This window comes from Ambystoma mexicanum, chromosome 1q (assembly GCF_040938575.1).
Source record: "Ambystoma mexicanum isolate Mex_15411 chromosome 1q, UKY_AmexF1_1, whole genome shotgun sequence".
Lineage (NCBI taxonomy): Eukaryota > Metazoa > Chordata > Amphibia > Caudata > Ambystomatidae > Ambystoma > Ambystoma mexicanum.
This window is the reverse complement of record NC_090922.1, coordinates 829,126,777-829,146,462: the sequence shown is the minus strand read 5'-3', so window position 1 is coordinate 829,146,462 and position 19,686 is coordinate 829,126,777.

Below are 19,686 nucleotides of genomic sequence, written 5' to 3'. Positions count from 1 at the left end.
TTAAAGAGTGTGAATCAGAACTTCAATACAGATTACTTTAGACAGTTTTAAAGAGTGGGAGTCAGTACTTCAATACGGATTACTATAGACAGTGTTAAAGAGTGGGAGTCAGTACATCAATATGGATTACTTTAGACAGTGTTAAAGAGTGGGAGTCAGTACGTCAATACGGATTACTTTAGGCAGTGTTAAAGAGTGTGAGTCAGTACATCAATAAGGATTACTATAGACAGTGTTAAAGAGTGGGAGTCAGTACTTCAATACGGATTACTTTAGACAGTGTTAAAGAGTGTGAATCAGAACTTCAATACAGATTACTTTAGACAGTTTTAAAGAGTGGGAGTCAGTACTTCAATACGGATTACTATAGACAGTGTTAAAGAGTGGGAGTCAGTACTTCAATACGGATTACTTTAGACAGTGTTAAGGAGTGTGAGTCAGTACATCAATACGGATTACTGTAGACAGTGTTAAAGAGTGTGAGTCAGAACTTCAATACAGATTACTATAGACAGTGTTAAAGAGTGGGAGTCAGTACTTCAATATGGATTACTTTAGACAGTGTTAAAGAGTGTGAGTCAGTACATCAATACGGATTACTATAGACAGTGTTAAAGAGTGGGAGTCAGAACTTCAATACGGATTACTTTAGACAGTGTTAAAGAGTGCGAATCAGAACTTCAATACAGATTACTTTTGACAGTGTTAAAGAGTGGGAGTCAGTACTTCAATACAGATTACTTTAGACAGTGTTAAAGAGTGGGAGTCAGTACTTCAATACGGATTACTATAGACAGTGTTAAAGAGTGGGAGTCAGTACTTCAATACGGATTACTTTAGACCGTGTTAAATAGTGTGAATCAGAACTTCAATATGGATTACTTTAGACAGTTTTAAAGAGTGGGAGTCAGTACTTCAATACGGATTACTATAGACAGTGTTAAAGAGTGTGAGTCAGTACATAAATACGGATTACTTTGGACAGTGTTAAAGAGTGGGAGTCAGTACTTCAATAAGGATTACTTTAGACAGTGTTAAAGAGTGGGAGTCAGTACATCAATACGGATTACTGTAGACAGTTTTAAAGAGTGGGAGTCAGTACTTCAATACAGATTACTTTAGACAGTTTTAAAGAGTGGGAGTCAATACTTCAATACGGATTGCTATAGACAGAGTTAAAGAATGGGAGTCAGTACTTCAATACGGATTACTTTAGACAGTGTTAAAGAGTGGGAGTCAGTACTTCAATACGGATTACTTTAAACACTGTTAAAGAGTGGGAGTGAGTACATCAATACGGATTACTTTAGGCAGTGTTAAAGAGTGGGAATCAGTACTTCAATATGGATTACTTTAGGCAGTGTTAAAGAGTGGGAATCAGTACTTCAATACGGATTACTTTAGGCAGTGTTAAAGAGTGGGAGTCAGTACTTCAATACGGATTACTATAGACAGTGTTAAAGAGTGGGAGTGAGTACATCAATACGGATTACTTTAGGCAGTGTTAAAGAGTGGGAATCAGTACTTCAATATGGATTACTTTAGGCAGTGTTAAAGAGTGGGAATCAGTACTTCAATACTGATTACTTTAGACAGTGTTAAGGAGTGTGAGTCAGTACATCAATACGGATTACTGTAGACAGTTTTAAAGAGTGGGAGTCAGTACTTCAAAACAGATTACTTTAGGCAGTGTTAAAGAGTGGGAATCAGTGATCTAGTCTTCCAAAAGAGGATATAAAAAATCTGGCACCTTTTTTTAGCAAACAGACTGTCCAGGAAACTCAAGGGCCTCAAGTACCGCCAGGGAAAATGTCAGAATCTCGTTAAGTACCTCTTTAGGGGCCTGTTTAGTGGCTTTCAGAGAGTTTCCAAAGTTCCTAATTGTTCTCTCATAGGAAACAAGGGGACACGCACCATAGATCTCCCTTAGCTACAAATGAAAGCAAGAGAATTAGTATATGAATAAGAATGCCACAGGAGTTATCCAAGCACTTCCCTGCGCTGAAGGCATCAGCAATTACCAGCGTCATAAACTACCAAGTCAGAGGCCCTTCCCATAAACCTTCTTTAGGAGTAAATCCCACACTAGGCTCATGTTTTGCGCCAACTCTACTTCATTTTAGGTAATGATTGATTTTCCATGCAATGTGCTTTTTATAACAAAGTTTGGTTTAATCACAATTTCAATGTCATAATCTTGAATTGCACGAACTAGATCTTGTAGCCTGAACCTTAGGGCTAAGCTCGCATAACTTTCAATTTTGTAACCAATCTTATGGTCTGAAACTCATAGCCGACACATGTTATGAGCTAAGCTACACATTTTATTCTATTCGCCATTTTAGTAAATAATGATTCTGAAGTAAACCTTGTGTTCAGCACTTCACTTACTGTAATTCGCACCACAAGGTGTGCATACTGTGGATAGTTCCTGTTACTTTCTTCACAATTCACACAAGTGTCACATTCACGGTACTTATCATATTTGTTCTATTGTGTTACTGCTGTTTATTTTCGGCTGCGTAAAATGAGCGCATGGGTTTCCCATTTATTATCAGGTTTGTCTACCATTTTTCCTGTGTCCTGCATGACAAGACTTATTTCAGATTTATTATTTAATAATTTGATGAATAGAACGAAACAGTCCTGAAGAAGAGTTTAACTCGAAACACGTGTCAGCTACGAGTATTGCCTTAAGTAAAAACTAATATATATTTATTTGAAAAAAGTAGGCTTCTTTTCTAAGCTATGTCCAAGTTATTTAAAGCCGTTGTACCACTTATTTGAACTATCCAATCAGCAATGCAACCTGTGCAGTGGGTGTCCCACTTTCCAGTCAAACACTCATATAACTGTTAATATCCTCAGTTATTTGAAGATTCTGCTGCATAAAAGTGTGGTTACAGCTTCAACGCCCAGTGGGGTTCATCCAGCCTTTCATCCCTCCAAGGTTGAAAAAAAAAGTGCCTCTGACTTTTGAAACAGCGTCACCAGTGCTAAGAAACTGCAAGTCTGGGCTAGCAAGTGCTCTGTAAAAAAAAAAATCAAGTGTAATCTTCTGCAGAAAGGCAACTATGTGTGTACGTCTTTGTATGTATATTTCAGAAACAAACAAAAAGAATTTACTAATTTGTTTTTTGTATAGCACCCACACTGCCTTTCAATCTCTTTGGGGAGCTTTAGAAAAGGGGTCAGTAAGGGGGAAACATGAAAAGGCCAATGAAAGGAGGAATCATGTCAGCATGCAGGCAAGACCATATTCTATGCGGAAGGGGATGTTTTTCAGTCACATTTCTGTACTAGTTAAAATCATTCTCCAGGAGTAGAGTTGAAGAGAAGCATTTCCAAAGGGTTCAGCCTTGAGTCTGTTGCGTCCTTTCCTCTAAATGCTTATATATCTCACAGGGAGGAGAAATAATATACTTTAGGCAGGCGACCTTAAGTTTACAGTTAGTTTATAAGGTGGAAATAGTTTGCTGAGTGAAGGGCCACGTGGGGCTTAATGTACGAGGCATAATGTTTTGAATTCCACGCTTTATTTGGTCGGTAATGATGCGAAGACTTTTGACCAGACACTATATTGTTTCACCGTTAAAACTCAGGATAAGGCAAGTGGCATGGTTTTGGACTCTTTGCATCCTAGATATGCTCTTGCCGGGGGCGGGGGCTGTAGATGCAGGATTTGACCACAGGGGCAATCAGTTGAGGAATGGTCGAAAATGGTAACATTGCTCAGTAGAGGTGGAGGAAGGTGTTCTTGACCATATAGTTTTCCCCAAGGGTCGATGTTGATGTAGCCTTCACAGTGACTCCCACATTGTGGGCCTTATGTACGGCAGTGGAAGAAAACCCATTGATGGTGGTCAGTCAAATAGCAGTAAGAGGAGGTTGTCAGAGGTAACGTGCAAGACTGGAGTTTTGGAGTTGTTGGGGCATCCATTGCTATATTCTATGAATCTGGGACATCAGTGTCGTCGTTTAGGATTTTATACCCCTCTCTGGGAGCTTTGACAAAGTCCAGTGTCTGGTTTTCAGAGCTACCAGGGCCGGAAGACAGGGGGCCGTGAACTCAGACAGCTTGGTATCAGCCCTCCCTCCTGCGTAAAGTCAATCCCTTCCTCTCTCTAGACAGCTTTAGATCCACCGTTCAAGCACTGGTCCTATCCCAACTGGATGGGGGCAATGCACCCCTCAAAGGCCTCCTGTCATCCTCCTTTGTGCCCCTGAGAAGTGTCCTACACACGGCCGCATGCCTCTTCAAGGGTCTACGCATAGACAACCACATAACCCGGGCCCTCATCGACTTTCACTGGCTCCCACTGCATGCACAAATTACAATCAAGTCTTTCTGCATCATCTATAAGGCAGTCGCCCTCAAGTCACCAACCTACCTTGTGCAGAAACTCAGCATCTTGGGCGTATAGCGCACCACCAGAAGCCAGGACACGTGCAGACAGCGCACCACCAGAAGCCAGGATACGTGCAGACTTGAAATGCACCACTGCAAAAAGGAAAGAACCAGAAAACAAGCCTTCTCTGCCTATTCCCCAAGACTATGGAACCTCCTCCCAGTCAGCATCAGACTCGCCTGCACGCTCCTGCAAATCAGAAAAGAACTCAAGACCCAACTCTTCAAGGAATCTCTCTGCCTCAACACCCAGGTCATCACATCACGTCTCGTGCCATCTGGCTCGCTAGATATCGCCCGCCCCTCTCCTCCCCGCCACCTGGTACAGCTGTACCCCTCCTCTGTGTCCCTCTGTATCCCACCCCCACTGTATATTTGTTCTGTTGTTACTTCTGAAAAACACTCTGTTATGCATCTCTACTGTTCTAAACCTCTGTAAAGCGCTCCGTTGCTTCTCGAAGTTAGGTCCACGCTCAATAAATACCATAATTATAATGAAGGTCCGGGGGTGGAATGGGGTGTAACCTCACCTGTGTCACACAGACTCCTCCCCCGAGCCTCTCTTGGCAACAATAGCTTAATGGTCAGGATCATAATTCCTCAAAATCATACCTCCCACCCAGCCCTGTTCCCTTTCAGGGCACCAACATACCTAGTGGCCCAACAGCGGTAGCCTTCTGCCCAATAGCATGGACCACAGTGCTTCCAAGCCCTGCAGCTCCATCCATGAAGCTGCAGCCTGGTCCTTTAAGGGAACGGCTTGTCAAAGTACCAGTAACAGTACTGCATCACCAGAAACATTAACATTAACATGCAAACATAGGAGAGGCATACATATTGTGGAAAGACACAGTCCACCACTGTGAACGCTGGAATCTCTCTGACGCATCATATAAAGTTTGTAAACTCCCCGCCCTTCCAAAAACTATTTACACACTATAACTTTGTTGTTCCTCAGTGCATAAAACCAAGGCTGGGGGTACAACCTGTCCATTCTACTGTGCAGCGTTCCCCGGGACAGCAAAACCCTGTTTCGCTAACCGAGAAACTCCCAACAAAGATACATTCTTACCAACCCGGCCTATAATATAATAACAGGAGTCCAAAGTATTAGTGGTTGCAGTTCTGGGCCCCGCTTCATCTGCAGATCGCTCTCCATCCTCCAACTAAGGTAGCCATGGGGAGGAATAGAAAAACTAAAATAAGTTCTTAAATGGCAGCTGGGCCACATATCATTTGGCCCAGCCCCCTAAGCCTCAGTCCGACACACAAGTAACCAAAAGCACGAGCAAGTCACATTCCTTACTCATGTCTCCCTCACAGGTGCATACCGTGAGGAAAAGTCCGACCCAAAGTGTGTGGGGGAGGGGTCAGAGTATAAAACCGAGCAGCACTAGTTGCAGGGGGTGGGTTGTAGGTAAGTTGCAATAAAGTGGTCTTGTAAAGCACCCTTCTGCTAATGATGTTGGCACAAACAGATGTGTTGATTAGTGTAGAAGCACCATTACGTTTGTGGCAGTAGAATTTCTCTGTGTTCAGGAGGAGAAAATGCCCTTTGGTGTGTTATCCATAAGGGAGGCCTCAGGGTTGGGAGAGCTGTGATGGGTGCAGTGTAGATGTTGATATCACCATTGCATCATTGGAGTCTGTGATTTATACGCTATACCTTATGGGCCATCTGGTGGGGAGGGAGTGTGGTGTAAATATGTAAGACTTTAGCAGTGTGTGTGTGTGCTAGTGAGGCAAGAAGCCTAGGTGAAAAGAAGGGAAGGGCGTGAAGGCCCAGGAAAGTGTCCACAGACACTAGCTGGCGTCCTTCCCTGGTTGCATCCTTTGTAGTCCAGTTTGACGATTGTGTATAGGAGATCCACCTTTTTAGACAAAGCCACACGAGTTGTGTTCTGTACATGAGATACATAGTAGACCAACTCCTTGTTCAGATTTGGTAAGGTGGTTTGAGCAGTTAATTGACAAGCCACACCTTGAGCTGTTTCCTGAAAGCCTGGTCGTCCTCTTCCATACAAGGTTGCTTGGGAAGTGAGTTCCACAGGTTGGTAGCCAGTCGCAAGTAAGTGGATCCTCCTTGTAGTTTTCTGCTAAAACTGGGAACTAGTACTGAATCGCCAGCACTGGACCATAGAGCACTGGATGGGTGCAGTGCTGGAACTTCCTGGGCCCTTCCATGATAAGTGTGGTGGGTGATGCAGAGGACTTGGAAGTGTATCCTTTTCTTGACCAGCCAGGAACAGGAGACTCGCATTTTGAGGAGGTTGGAAGAAGGTGGAAGTAGAGGCAACTGGAGAGCTGGTGGCAGTGAAGAACAAGAGGAAGTAGTGTGCTCAGAGCAACAAGTAGGATGAGATAACAACTAAAGGCAAGAGTAGGGATATGGAGATGGAGAGAAAGGAGCTAGCAACATGGGAGTTAAGAGTGAGGAAAAGGGGCTAGTAAAATCTGGAGACGAGAGTGGGGAAAAGAAGGTGATTGTATCGGTACGACGTCCTTTCATCGACAGTCGTTTTTTCGATGAGTTTTTTAACGACAATGAAAAAACTGTGTGGCAGTCGGAAAATATAGGGGGATGGTAAAGTGTATATAAGGGGTGGGCGAGGGTCAGGAATAGTGAAAAAAACAATAGGTAATGGGGGCTTGGAGGGCAGACCACCCAAAAAAAAAAAAAAACAATTTTGATTTCTTTTTTTGTTGAACATTTTTCGTTAAAAAACTGGCAATGAAATGGCATAGAACCATTAAGGAAAGTGAATGGAGAGATCATGATCCCCTGATTATGAGTCTGGGGTGTTCCGCCCCATTGGAGGGTGAGGTTAATTTGGGTGATCTGATAGTCAACCATTCATTAAATCGCATCTCCTGGTCAGAGTAGAATATACTTAAGGCCACTAAGGCTACCGGTGAATGGGGGACAATGCAGACCAATCAGTTTAACCAAATGTCACCTGAACAAATCGATAAATGGATAAGTGACTTCTCTGGTTTACATGGTTCGTGTAAAGCACGGTTGATGGTGGGGAAGGCACCGAAAGAGGTCACCTACGACCGTGCCATTAGAGATAGGAAGCGTAAGCTTAGAGGTGATATTCGTTTTGTCAGAAGGGGTTCCCATTCTAGAGATGTCATAGCCGGGAAAACGAGGAAACTGAAATCTAACTATCAATTATGGCTAAAAATACACAAAAGGCACAGGAAACTGGAGAGATGGCAGAATACAGTTAGAACTTTATGCAGTAAAAACACCCAAAAAATGTGGTCTGTATTGGGGGAGGCTAAAGGGAAGAAGAGCACTTATACGGTGAACCCCATAGGTAGTACCGTATGGACTACCTCTTTGGAAAACCGGAATGGTGGGATAATTAATAAGATCTACAGTCCCATCTTTACAAAACCCTTACTCCCCCCCCCTTTGGGGTCTCTATTGAGGAGCTACAAGACAGAATTGAAGAATTAAATACTTCACGTTCCACAGGGCCAAATGGCCTCTTCAATGTGGTGTTGAGAAATAACCCCCCTTTCTGGGCCTCCCTCCTCAAAATCCTGTTTGGGAAAATATTGGCTGAGGGTCGAATTCCCACATCTTGGCAGGCTGCCATCCTTATACCAGTTTTTAAAAAAAGGCAACAGAATCGAACCTGAGAACTATCGGCTGTTGTCTATGCTGGATTGCACCGGTAAGATGTTTGCTGCTCTCATACTTAAAGAACTGCAAAAATGGGCAGAGGGTGCGGGTATATTAGACCAATTTCAAAGTGGCTTTAGAGCTGGGTATTCTACCTCCCATAATTTGTTTGTTATGAATGCATTGAGAACTAAAGCCTTGATACATGCTAATCCTCCGCTATACGCACTCTATGTAGATTTCAGGGCAGCTTTTGACTCGGTAAATCGCTCCCTTTTATGGAATAAACTGAGGAAATTGGATTGCCCCGAATCCTTGCTATATTACCTAGAACTCCTAAATGCGAACAACACGATACAAGTGCGGCTTGACAATCAAGGTGCCGTGACCAAACCTATCCCTCAGATGAGAGGGGTAAAGCAGGCGTGCGTGACGGCCCCTACCCTTTACAATCTGTTTGTATCTGATGTTCCTGAATGCCTACAGGGGATAAACAACTGTCCCCCAAAGATAGGCACCAGCCACTGCCCTATACTGGCGTACGTGGATGACTTAGTGATCCTAGATCACACCTTTAGTGGGATTCTAAGATCTGCAGAGCAGTTATGGCGATACGCTGAGGCCAACGAACTTGTTATCAATCATAGTAAAACAAACCTGCTATTATATTCTGCAGGCAGAGTGGCTAGGCCTCGCATGATGGTGGGACCGATTGAAATGAAATATACTCTCACGTACAAATATCTAGGTGTAGAATTTGACCATAGACGAAATTATTTCACATGCATCTAGGCGCGTACAACTAAAGCCGCCCAACTCACAGCATTAATGTATAAGTTCATGCGCGAACAGAGTGGTTTTTCAATTTGGGCGGCACGCCAATTGTATATCCAATGCCTGGTTCCCATGGTCACATACGGTATAGATCCTCTTATTTATATGAATTTAGGATGGTTACAACTTGTGGAGGGTAAGTTTTGGAGGAAAATCCTTGCCTCCCCCAATGTATCCCTATGGCCATGATCAGGCTGGAGATAGGAATCACCTCTCTCAGGGCCATAGTTCTGGGAAAGCGGGTGGAATTTTATATTCGGTTTAATAACAATCCTACAAACAGGCTACTCATGACCATAAAAGAGGATACCGAGGCCGGCAGACAGAAAAAACTAGAAACACAGATGAATGCCTTGCTCAAAGAAATTAGCTGGTCTCCCGAATGGGGCAGGGAAAATGAGCGTTTGTTTACCAGCATGCGCAGACGCTTAAATCTGTGGGACTGGCAGACTAACTTTATCCATCTTGAAAGTTTGAAAAGCTACAATTTCATTACACACGTCCTTTATACCTTTGTGAAGGCGCAGCCCTACTTAAATCTTTGCCCGTCGGACCAATTGAGGCGTTTTATTCTACTTCTACGCTTCAATCACCTGCCTGTTCTGGCGGCTAGAGGCCCGGAAATGGGTTTAGTTGCAGCAGAAAGGTATTGTAGAATCTGTGAACTTTCCACTGAGTCTGAAACTGCCTGTCATGTCCTAACATTATGTCCTAAGATGAGAGTAAAATGTATTAAACATCTAGGGGAGTTTGTCCATAACTTAGAGTTTATAGAGCAGACTGACATTTGGAATCAGTGTGTCAACACTCTAAATCCCAAACTGCATTTAGCACTTTTTCAGGTGTGGCATGAGGCTTCTATTCGAATGAAAATAAGTACCAGGACGGCCCCCCTGTGATCAAAGGTTTCACACTTTAGTAAGTGGATGTGATAATCCATAGAATGTGAATATGTAAATCTGATTATGCTTATGGGTGTGTTCTTGGCTTGTACGTATATTTATGTTTATGTTTATCTACTTGTTTTAACTAAGGATTTGATTTGATGTGCATACTATGTATATAGGGGGTCTTTTGTATATTTCTGTAGGCTTTTGTATATTTAGTACATTTTCATTTATCTCTGTATTTTTACTATCTATTGGTGTAAATATGTGTAAAGTTGTATACGTTTGTACAAAACTGTATCACATTAATAAATATATATTGTATCAAAGGACCTACTAATGATAGAAGGGAAGTGTCAGCAGCAGAAGGTGGGAGTAAATGAGGTGGCAAGATCTGAACTAAAGAATTGTCAGGTGATCCGGATGACGTAGATGAAGAATGTGAATGAGCAGCTGGGAACAAAAGAGGGGGAGACCAGGCCAGAGAAGGATTGAGATCAGAAGGACAGGTCCAGGAGGAGGAGGACGAGATACCAACAATATTGAAACACAGGAAGGCAGAGGTAAGAGAGGATTCAGGAGGATGAGGTAGATCCTTCAGAGCCAGGAGGAGGTTTGGAGAGCAGGGCTAGAAGGGACAAATAGCCAGTGACACCAGAAGAGTGGAAAAGGTCAGGGCCTAGATAACCAGGATCGGAAGGCTCTGTGGCCAGATGATCTCTAGACAGGACCAGACAGCTGGAGGAGGAATGAGATGGCATTGGGGATGTTTCTCTACGTCCAGAGAGGTGAAGAGGGATATGTCCTACAGCCAAGTCGCAAACCTCGCCCTACTTGTTATGACCAATGAATAATCTGGCCAGACAATTTGTTGCCAGAGTCAGTCATGGAGTACAAGGTCCTGGAAATCTCGCATCTACAGTAGACTAAAGAAGAGGATTCAGTATCCCTGTAAATCATCAACACCTGAGGGAAGGAGGTGAGGCAACCTCCAGCTGACTCAGAGACTCAGGCATTGGCTTCAGAGGCCCGAAGGCTTAACTACCCTCATCCAACGATAGAGACATTTTATTGGGGGAGAGTCCATCCTTATTTTCATTATTATTTCCTGTGGGAAGATCCAAATTTTCATTTTCAGCTGTCCACTACCTGTAAATGATCTCCAAGCAAACCGAGTGAACTTATCTTGGGCGGTCTTGGTATGCTTCTTGACACCCAAGTTGTGAAGGACCAACCTCGGCCCGCAGGAGTACATTGATGAGTAGTGGCTAAGCCGCCTACTCAGCCAACACACTTCTACAAACCAAGAGTGATCCCGATCATACAGGTGAAGCAGGCATAGTTGCAATGGCTCAGACAAGCATAATGAGCAAAGAAAGCTACACGTTGTGAGCTGTGGTTGTAACACTCCAGGACCGTAGGGCTGCAGTGCTGACAGGCGACAGAAAACCAAGAAAGATGCATGTTGAAAGATGCTTTTCTGACACTTCGTGACAGTAACATAGTGGTGCAGACAAGAGGAAGAAAACCAGGAAAGCTGAATAAACACGAGAGAACCAAACTATTTGAATGCTGGCAATTTTGTTCTTACCTCAGTGCCAGTAGCATAGCATAGCAGTGCTGAAAATCATTACAGGGAATTGTGGTTCAGAACCTCGGTGCAGGGAGATCTCTCAGGTTTCCCGTGGTCATGCATGAGAAGGCCATCGAATCCTGTTGTTGGCCCTTTGGATTGTGGGACTTGTAGTATTTTCTTTCCTGTTTGACATTCAAGAGAACTACAAGTTCCAGAATTCCAAGCACTGAATGTCCCACTCACGCATAGCCACGGGAAACTTGAGAGCTCTGGACAGGACACAGTGGTATGGATAACTATCAAAGAACCAAGAGAACAGAATGCTTGGAATGGTGATTCTAACCCTCAGAGGCAGTGAATCCAATGTTTATAACGAGAGGTATACCTACTGAAAAAAAGACTATGACCCAGAGAAGTCAAGACTCAAGAGAGGGAAAGGGAAGCTGCCCACTCAGTCTAAGTCCATCCCAAGAATAGGTTATGGCCTATTTAAAAAAAGCATGTCTACTTTTCATCTGTAGTTCAGCGTCATCTTTTGCAAAAACATTGTAACAGCAAAAAGAATGCAAGGTAAAATACGAAGCAGGATGGACCACTCAGGGGGGACCCATTGCGAGGGAATACATCTCTGCCTCACACCCACCACACTGCGTAACTGTGTCGTGGTTGGAAAGCAGCGGATAAATTATCATTTTCTATATGTTTATCCAGCAGCACTTTCCATTTGAGGATTTGGACCCAAACTTATGGAAAAGGGAAAACTATCCATTCAGTGAAAAGTCTTTACATTGGTGCTAAGACATCGTTATGTCGAAGAATTGGTGGGTGAGGATAATTTAAAAATACTTTCAGGGAACAAGAAAACAAATAAAAGGGGAAGAGTGTTTATTAAAATAGGTTTTAAAAAAATAGGCTGGCCTAGGCTGCTTGACCCTGTGACGAAATGACTACTGAATTGCAGGAGTGCAGGCATGAATATTGGCTAAACCATATACTCAGTCTGGCACTACTACTAAACGAGCAGTGATGCCAATCATTAAGGTGAAACAGGCACAGTCAGAAAGGTATACTTCCTTTGCCTCCTTTGGTAGCTAGTGCAGGCAGAGGACCGACTATTTCTTCAGAAGTGGCATGAGCTCATAAGAGTAGCAACCCAAACAGCTAAGGCCCTAAAGTCCAAAATAAAGGAATGTCCACACAAGGTTCTACAAAATGCAAACAACTAGTCAGAAAACATTGGGAAAACCCACCCCTATAAGCGAATGCACAGAGAATGCAGACTTTGTGGAAGGGCATGCTGGGTAGATGAACTTTCACCCTGTTTCCCCCCTCTTCACATGAGCAGCCTGATAAGACAGGTCATGGGCGGATCAACCTCTTCCGAGCTCAGATACACTAACTCTACTCCAAGTCCAGGTTTGCAGGTGCCTGACAAGCATATTATTGCCTGCCCATTGTCTGGTAACTACAGCACTGCGGCCCTGCACAAACCATCTTTGTATTTGTATTTATTTTATTTGTAGTCTTTCCATCACTGAAAGGCTGCTTGGCAGCCAGGGGTCAACTGACCTTTCTGTGGTATCTGCATAGCCAAAGACATGAAGTGGGATCCACTGTCAGATATGACTTCCTGGGGGTATCCTAATGGAGATATTTGTCCTTTGCTCTCACATGACCACCAAACACAGTTAGAAGATTTAAGGCAGTCTCGGCTACCTCTCTTGACGTACCAGATTCTTGGCAAAACTGGAAGAAGAACACTGGGTCCTTCATTTATAAACCCTCCTGAAGCCTGTAAAAAAGGATCCAACCAGTTCCAGTCACCAGTAAGGGACCAGCCAGTTTTCAGAAACTAAGTCCAGCTGGAAATTCCTTGGGCCTGGAAGAACAACCAACCCCTGTCTCATCCCGGCGGCCACAGAATTCTTGGACTCACTGTTTTTTGATTTTAATAATTTTTTTTTTATTAAGGTATGTAATATACAATCATAAAGTCATAACTTCATAAACATAATGCAGTGAAACTTTTACATGAGAATAGATTAAACAATGGTAAAGTGGAAGTGTTCCAGTAGAGCAATTAATTAAATACACTGTGTGCAATGTGAAATTGAGCATATAAGGAACAAATTGTCAATATAATTGAAAACTTACACATAAGAACTATAGCACAGTGTTGTGCACAACTTAGTATGGAACAAATTCTGCATTATGATGTCTAAGTGGGGGGGAGGACAAACATAAGACTGACATATGACGAACACGACATATGGAGGGAGGGGGGAGAAAGGGAGGTGGTAGGTATTGATGAAGAGAGGCACATTGGCATATAATGCAGTAAATATTCAGTCAAGTGTCCAGATTAGTATTCGCATATAATAATCTTGGGAACATCAAAGGAGTGTGAGAGATTTGGAGAAGTCACATTCCATGCGTGGTTACATTAAAATGGTTCAGAAATCGAGTAAAAAATGACCACTTAGCATTAAACTTAGGTATAGAGTTAAGATTGTTTGCCATGCACATTTCCATCTTTTGCGTGAGACATATGTTATTCCACCAGCTTCTTATACATAAGGAATGAGAGTCTTTCCAATTGGCAGTTATACTCTTCATAGCCAAACAAATAAAGAGATCATAGAGCCTGGAAGCATCATATGGCAAGTGGGTGGTAACTGCCAGGCTACCTAAAACAATATTCATAAATGAAAGTGGTATATCGGTGAAGAAAATAGAGGTAAGGTATTTCCATATTTGTTGCCAAAACTTAAGGGTATAGGGACATGAGAAGAACATGTGCTCATACGATGCAGGGGTAAATCATCTATCCTTTCCTTTCAGCAGCTTAAAAATCAATTCTCAATCCCCAACACAGATTACAACTTCTATAATGAATTAGTTAATTCTTGCTTTGACGCTCTCCACAGCTCCTCCAATGATATTCTGACTCCTGATGCCTCAAGATTGCTACATCTTACTATGCCCACTGACACAAAGGCTTCAAATTTCTACAACATCCTTATATCATCCCTGAAGTTGTGCTCGATACGCCACAAATGGGAAGATGACTTTGGCTATGTTTTAGACGATTACACATGGACTAAGCTCTTCTCTAGAATCAAATATATTTCAACATCAGCAAATAACTCCCAACATTTTTTCTTCTTTATACATAGAGCTTTCATTACACCAGCCAAATTATTTCTATCCAATATTAATGACAATGACAATTGTTGGACTTGTGGAGCTACCCCTGCATCGTATGAGCACATGGACTCACTGTTTTTAAACAAGCCATGGCTCTCACCTTGCACATGCTCCCTGTTCCGGGAGAGGTCAAGGGTCTTGCCATGCGACTGCTCCCCTGTCTGCTCCCACAGATACGACAGAGTAGCACAGTTCCTCTGTTCCTGGCAAAAGTCAATCTGACATGTGCCTCAGGCTTGGGACAACTGGCTCAGTTCGGGCAGGCCTTCAGGGAAGTGTGGAGATTTCCAGTTGGCCTCTGCACGCATGGCCTCTTTTCTGAGAGAACTCCAAATTGTGTATACTGTTACATGCAGCACATGCAATTAAGATGTTATTTTTGTTTGTACGAAGTAATGAGGGGTAAATTTGAAGAAAAAAAAATCCATGGCCTTTTTGTTTCTGTAAAGATGCGAGAAACAGGAAGCGTAAGTACAACATGTACTTTATTATTATAATTTAACTGTACTACATATTAAAAGAAGTAAATAGAATCGAGGCCCACAATGCGGCTCCCTTTCTCCTGCTTTCTCCGCCAACTGTCTGCCTCGCTCATCTCCATTCCCACTCTCGTAAGTCACATTCCAGGCACGGGTTGTCACTACTCGTGCTGTAGGACATGTGCTTCCAGACCGATGCTACACATCTTCCTCTCTTTAGAGATGGCAGAAATTTACAACCGTCGTCGTCGTTCTTTGACACACACCCTTCACATTACACCTTCTTTCCCTCTGGACACTCCAACTACCGTCATTCAAACCTGTCCTTGTTTCTTTCACATCGGAAACACTCTCCACACCTTTCACTACACACACTCTTTCCATATTCCATACACGTCCATCATCCACTCTCACAGCATGTTTAAACACTTCAGAACCCACCAATGGTCTGGACCACTTACATGGCCCATTCCTGAGAGCAGGGGGAAGTTTAATTCTAACAGTGTCTCTTACAGCAGATGTCTTTCACTTGGTTCTTGTTACCCCCACTCTGTCATGTGCTGTTTTGTTCTTAACTTGAGAACTTCTGATACGCTCTACAAGTCCCTCTGGTTTCCCTCTTGTGTCGGTCCTCCTACCTAACCAAGGAGGTACAAGTTTGATATTGGCCTTGCGTCCTCGGCTAAGTTCAAAAGTTGAAATACTTGTTGCACAGTGTGGGGTAAAACAATGAGCCACAATGGCATCCCTCACAGCTTTCTCCTATTCCAGTCCATTGGACCACGCCCATCGAATGGTCTCCTTGAGAATGCGATTGAACCTCTCAATGGTACCTTCCGTCTGGGGGTGATAAATGTCACTGTACTTGTGTTCTATGGAGTGTGCTTTGCAATAATCTGCCATCTTCTTTGAACGAAATTGGGTTCCATTATCAGTAACCATAACCCGGGAAAAACCTTCTCGCTCACTAATCTCATCTAAAAAACAAATAACAGATTTCATGGTGATGCATGTTTTAATGAAAACCTCAACCCAACTGGTAAGTAAATCAATCACAACCAGACAGAACGACTGTTCGTCATCACTCCATACTGGCCCAAAACATGCAAACCCACTTTGTCCCAGGGCTTGTCAGGGACATCTATCATAACCATAGGATACTTTGAGCTCACACTCACCTTTTCACTATTAAAACAAAGGATACAATTACAAACTGCTCTCTCAATCTGGAAGTCATATCCAGGCCACTAATAATCACTCCGTATCCTCTGTTTGGTCTTAATAATTCCTTGATGTCCCTCATGGCACAAGTCTGTTATTCTTGGTCGTACATTCATAAGAGGAATGATCTGGTCTCCATACATCACTAAACCTTCCTGAATGTTCAACTCATCAATAACATTCCAATAGGAGGCTAAACTCGACTCCTGAAAATAGCTTTTCCTCTGTGTACTGTCACATTGTATTGTGTCTTTCAGCATGTTGAGTGATTTGTCCTCTATCATTGCCTGCTCCCATTCATCACGTGAAGCTGGTGCAGAATTTATATGAAAAACAACATCCACATCGAGATCTTCTTCTACCTCCACTACATTAGTAAGTCTGGATAGACAGTCCGCTGTTCTATTCTTAGCACCAGGTACATATTTGACCACATAATTGAATTCTTGTAATTGGGTCACCCATCTCTTGATTCGACCAGATACCTTGTCCACACCTTTAGATGTATATATCTCTACTAAAGGTTTGTGATCAGTACGAAATTCAAATTCTGTGCCCATATGAAATTTCTAAATTTGTCTGCAGCCCATTTAATGGCTAACGCCTCCTTTTCAATAATGGCGTAAGACTTTTCTGCATTCTTTAATAGTCTGTATGCAAAAGCAATGAGGAATTCTTTGCCATTTTCTTCTTCCGTGATGACTGCACCCACTCCCACATTAATGATGTCTGTCGTGATGACTGCTTTGCGATCACCCGTGAAATTCTTCAACGCCGGAGCTACAGCTAACGCTGACTTTATGTAAAGAAATTCCTCCTCACATTGATTTGACCATTCAAAAACACATCTTCCTTTTATGAGTTCACACAGAGATGTTGTGTGATCAGCAAAATTACGAATAAACTTAGAATAATATTCAGCCATGCCTATAAAAGTGCGAACTTCATCTTTTGACTCAGGTCTGGGCATGTTCTTAATAGCATCTGTTAACTGCTTCCTGGGACGAACCCCTTCCGCTGAAATGATATGTCTCAAATATTCAATTTCTGTCTTGTCAATTTTACATTTCTCTCTACTTAAGGTCATACCAGCCTGATCGAGTTTGTTGAACACATGTTCTAACCTTTCATTGTGAAGTTGTGCGTTGTCGGCATACACAAGTATATCATCTTGGAAACACACTACGCCATCCTTTCCATCAAATAACCTATGCATGATCTTTTGGAAAACTGAGGCCGCTGACACAAGGCCAAAAGGCATCCTTTTATATTGAAATAACCTGTCCGGGGTGATAAATGCAGAGAGAGCTCTGGATTCTTGATGCAATTTGAACTGATTATAAGCTGACGTTAGGTCTAGAGTGGAAAAATCATGGACACAATCTCCTGAATATTAGGAAGAGGATGCCTCTCGGGGATCACACATTTGTTGAGTTCTCGCATATCAACGCATATCCTGATCATCCCTGTTTTCTTTCTCAAAACTACAAGGGGTGAAACCCATTTACTGGTATCTATACTCTGAATGATGTCCTGCTCCTCCAATTTCCTCAATTCAGCCTTTACTTCGTCTCTCATGGACAACGGAATGCCCCGCAACTTTTGCAGCACCGGACGATGGTCTCTCTTCATCTGAATCTTGTGGACAAATCCATGTAAGCATTCTATCTCATCACTGAAAACCCTTTCTTTAACAACTTGTATATCCTTGGCAAGTCCAGGCGTACTACAACTTTCCACTGCAAACACTGTGTCTATAGCATTTGGGTCAAGTCGGACTTTGAGTAGTGTGTTGATGGGTCCAACTCAATAAGGGAGTCTTACCCTCACCTGTCACATAGATCGTGCTGATCTCTCCTTGAATTTTAACGTGCCCCAGAAGCATCCTACTACATCAATCGCAACACCTACATACGCCCTGGGGTTGATGTCTGGTTCATGAAGAAACTGATGTTTGGATTGATCCCAATCATCGAATGGAAGCAATGTATATTTTGTACCAGAGTCTATCATAACAACAGTGCCATTTATAAATACAGAGGAACTGGGGCTTTTCAATTTCTTCTTCATTGTTATCCTCGTCAATTACCATGTATACACACTCTTCTGTTTCCTCTTCGCTGTGTTCATCGCCAATGTAGTTGGCAGAAGACCTCTTCACTATGCAACACTTCGATAAATGCCCCTTCCACTTGCATAGTTTGCAAATGACCTTTAAGGCAGGGCATTCAGGATCATCTGCCCAGTGGCCTACATTGTCACACCGCAAACATCTGCTTGGGCTGCTTCTCTTGGGACTGTTCATTTTTTTTCATCCTCGATTCGACATTCTACCTCTTCTGTCATTTCTGCGATCTGGCTTGTGGGCCTTTTCATTGTATTTTCTCTTCCCGGAGGCATCTTCAATTGGTTCAACGTTCACACTCATATTGAAAGTTATTCTTGGGTTCTTCAGTGCTGATGTTAATATTGTTTATTCTGCTTTCTAACATTTTAACACACATACCATAGATTCTCTCTTACTTTGGCATTGCTACACTCAAGCATAAATTGGTCCTGGAGACGCTCATCTAATTGTTGATTGAAATTGCAGGTTCTTGCCAACTTCCGTAGTGCTGTTATATATTGCTCCACGCTCTCACTATTTTCTTGCGTTCTCTTACCAAATTTGTATGTTTCTTTGCATAGTGTTTGGCAATCTTTTCCACTGCCCTCTCACATGTGTTCAGACTTTCCCCTTCACGTTCTGGGAGATCCGGCAAATCTTTGAACTTTTCTTGCCCTGCTGGACCTAGACAGTGTAATAGAAGTGATTTCCTCCTTTCCACACTGCAGTTTTGCCAACAGACCACGTTGGCATAATGCTCGAATGACCTGATCCACCTTTTCCACGGGATTGTGGGCTCACCAACTTCGGGCAAAAAGAATACAGGGGGAGGCACACTGTTGAATGTCATGTCAGTAGGCTTGTTGAGGGATTAATGATGAGTTGTGGGCATTAGGCCAGTTTGACACTGAATGACTGTGTAATCCTTCATTGGTAGTTAAATACTCCTTGTGAGAAGCAGTGAAGGTAAAAGCATAATATTGTCAAATATTTCTGGTGATCCGGGACGAAATTGTTACAGTTCAGGAGAAAAATGTCCTAAACCGTGATTTTGATGCACTCCTATTATATGGCAGTGGTATTTCTTTCACAGGCAGTTGAAAACTTGAGATGGGCCCCTATTACATGGCCGCGGTAATGTTCTAATACGCATGTGACCTTTGAGAAGAGTCTCTATAATGTGGCAGCAGGGAATCTTTTGTATGCGTTTGCGCTGCTTTTAGTTTAGTGCGGTTGTGTCTCGGGCGGTGATTGGATGAGAGCTGAGCTGTCACTTCTCCCAAAATCCCCCCAAAAAAACAGGCAAACGCGTGCGCGCCAACCAAAGGTGAGG